This window comes from Triticum aestivum, chromosome 2B (genome assembly GCF_018294505.1).
Source record: "Triticum aestivum cultivar Chinese Spring chromosome 2B, IWGSC CS RefSeq v2.1, whole genome shotgun sequence".
Taxonomy (NCBI): domain Eukaryota; kingdom Viridiplantae; phylum Streptophyta; class Magnoliopsida; order Poales; family Poaceae; genus Triticum; species Triticum aestivum.
The window spans coordinates 760,731,117-760,734,499 of record NC_057798.1 but is presented as its reverse complement, the minus strand read 5'-3'; the positions used below and the strand labels follow the sequence as shown (position 1 = coordinate 760,734,499).

The window sequence follows — 3,383 nt, the reverse complement described above, 5'->3', positions numbered from 1 at the left end:
GGTCAGGATGCCTCAGGTTCTCGGTGTTGATCGAGACGGTGCTCCGGACAATGCACCCGAGCTGAAGCGAGTACCCCTTGACTATTCGTTCGGGCGCCGTTGGATTCCCGTTGGAGTCCACTTCAGTAACTTCCTCCTTGAGGGTGCGGAGCACGATCGGGCGCCGGTCCTTCCGTTGCCTCTTCGGCTGGCTGCTATCTATGCGTGCGCCACCATTATCAGTGGTGGCATCCTCGGCGGCACCATCAGTGGTGGCATCAGTGTGGTCATCCTCGGCGGCACCATCCGTGGTCTCAGGATCGGTGGGGAAGGCGGCAGCCTCATACAAGTGAGGTTGTTCCTCCATCTCCTGGGACAGCTCCCAGAATGCCTTGCCGCCCGAACCCCCGGCCTCATCGTTGTGGGCCATGTTTCTCTCTAAATAGAAACAAAGTTTGGTCAAAAAGTTGGTTATTGTCAAGGAACAAGATCATGGTCTCATCATTTAGGGTTTGTCGACACCGAGGCATCCTAAAATCTAAGCTTTTATCATTGAGGGTTTTTCGACGCCAAGGCACCCTAAAAGCCTAACTTTTCATCATTTCGGTTTTTATCGACACCGAGGCACCCTAAAAGCCATGCATTAGTCACAAGTACGCCGGGGCACTTGATCCTACTTAATTAACTACTAAGATACCCCGGCCCATGCATTAGTCACAAGTACCCCATATGTCCTATTTTTAGCAAAGTCATGCTAAAATTCACGGAAAATTTCAGCATGACCTTTGCTGAAAATAGGACATATGGAGTACCCGAATTTGCCGGAACGGAACTTAATCGACATTCCGGCAAACTCAAGGGCCTCTCGGGGTACCTGCAAAATCATCACGACACGATGGTCGGAGACAAAACCCAGCAAACTAGCAAAATCATCACAAATTGTTTTCTGTTAAAGATGATCATCATCTTTACAAGTCTTTCTCAATGTGATCACAAGTAATTCAGAGGCATCACAAGTAATTCAGAGCATCACAAGGCATTAGTAGTTCAGTACATGAACAAGTTTTACAAACCCAGATAAGAACAAGTGAATTCTAGTCCCATTGACACTCCTGGTTTTCTACAAACACCAAGTACTAGGGCACACAAAAGTTCTGAAATTTGTGTGCCTAACTGAATTAACTGAATTTTCAGTAACCGAATGAACTGAATTTTCAAAACTGCAAGAATACAATTGAGAAAAATCCAACAGCACTAGAACTGAGCTGATTGACAGTAGTTTTGTTCACTGTTATGTTGGCCTAACTGGATGTTGGCTATCTTTTATAGTGTCTCTGTTACATGCCAGTTTGGTCATTGCTAACTTTTGATATGTTGTGTTTCTGACATATCAGAATCGGATATCCAAAATAAGAAACAATATAATTTCTAACAAATCATTAGCCTGTTTGCTTCAAAAATAACAGTTCCTGTTGAGATTCCTGGGATCCAATCCCAACCAGTCCATTTGATTAAAATGACTGGATTACTGGAATGAGAATACCAAAAGAACAAGATATAGTCTACAAAAAAAAGAAAGAATACAGCCAATCCCCATCACTGTTTTCCCCTCTGGTTCAACAACCCTCTCACCATTTAAAGCAAAAATCTATATGGACCATCCATTCCTAGTTTGCATAAGTATCTAGTTTTAATTTACCTTCACAAGAGCACCAATAACACCCAAGCTGGTAAGCCTCAAGTACTCAAAAGGTCTTGTCTTGCTGGTAGTATTCAGGAACGGGTACAGGTACAGTGGGATGTGAGCTGCAAAGGAAAAAGAAGAAGACTTAATTATTAACCACTGCTAGTTAAGATTTACTTATTCTGTAAAGTCACCAAAATGAGGAAAGCTTTTTAACAATAAACAATGGAAATATTTAAGACTTGGCATAGAAACAGCAGCGCTCAGTACCATTCAAGAACGGGATCCTGGTCTCAGGGTGTGAAGCAACACACTGCAATTAAAAAAAAGTAAAATGAAATTGAGGGGCAGATGGCAAGCAAGCATGATATGAAAGCAGTAGTATTCTCAATCCACCACAAGGCCCACCAGGAGTGAGGGTTTCCTTTTCTTTCTCATGTAAAAGCATACCTGAAGAAGTGCAAGTGCATTGCAGACACGGTTTGATGCAACTAGCGACAAAGTAGGAGGTGAAAGTGAAGGGTAAATTGACACAATCTCCTGCATAAATTTTCAAAACAGCATGACAGACTGAATAAGGAAAATGTGCGGAACCATCAATAATTTCATATTGAAATAATCAATACACATGGACAACCACCCTTACTTAAATAACAAGAACTGCACAAGTACATATGTACTCTTGCCATTGCGACTGAATTTAGAACAGTGCAATAACTGTAACCTACCTGGAGCAGTGCAGCAACAGTGCCAAAGGAGTGCCACAGCAGTGGAGCAAGGTCTTGAAAAATCTCTCGTTTCTGAAAGAGGAAACTGAGAAACAGATTAGACAATGAATTTTCACCTCCTGCATCCCAGATTTGCAGCCACACTTTAAATGTTAAAGTAAAATAGCTCTATGTATCAACTGTCCAGTTTGGAATATTGTCTTTGGAAAGTTGATGTTTCACTAAGAAAAGAAGGGTCTGTCTAGGACACATTTATGTCACGTCTAACCTTGTGTCCACTATGTTTGTGGTGTATTTTTTTTTTTGCCCCAGTTTTTTTTGTTCCTTGTTGCTGCGTTATTTGTGGGAGCTTAGATGTGACATCCTTAGAAAACATTTAGATGTGAATTAGACAAACTCAGAAAAGAATGACGATGCTTGCATTAGTGGCTCATACCATGGGTTCACACTTTTGGTAGATAAAGAAGTGACAGAAAAAAAATACTGTACTAAGTAAACTTCATCACTTATCTAGATAATCTGCAGAAGTAGAACAGATTGTTTCTAACCTATAAATGTCTTCCTATATAGTTTAAACTGTTTAGATTTCCTAACACCACCTCCTGATAAGTTTGCAAAGTCATCAATAGGACAGGATTTCACAAAGTTCACACCCCCGCCCCCCTGTCCTTGAACAGGGTATCTCTACCTGTAAAGAGGCTGTCCGGCATACATATCAAAGCAAAGGAAAGTAGATCCCTTCAACACTTGGATCAACAACAACTTATAATCCTTTCATGGAATCTCTCTAAAATTTATTCTTGTTCATAGCCAGAATAGTTGGATCTTCAAGTCAGAAGCTTTGCATTTTAGTCCCCCTTTAACACAATTTACATAAATACATCACAAGGGACCTTTAATCTCCTAATGTTAGCAAAAACTGAAGTTTTATAGACCTTTTCCTTTTCCAACCTTGTAACTGTTTGTACATAATTGAAAAAAATACCATAGAA

General features: G+C 40.9%; 1 long non-coding RNA gene across 1 annotated transcript; it reads right to left on the bottom strand.

Moving 5' to 3' along the window:
- Positions 1–1,418: 1,418 nt before the first annotated feature.
- On the bottom strand, positions 1,419–2,681 carry LOC123047219 (uncharacterized). The gene is made up of 4 exons (XR_006422844.1): positions 2,392–2,681; positions 2,114–2,203; positions 1,934–1,976; positions 1,419–1,785 (listed from the first exon to the last, which is right to left on the bottom strand). It is a non-coding gene; the product is annotated as an uncharacterized lncRNA (long non-coding RNA).
- Between the last annotated feature and the right edge of the window lie 702 nt (positions 2,682–3,383).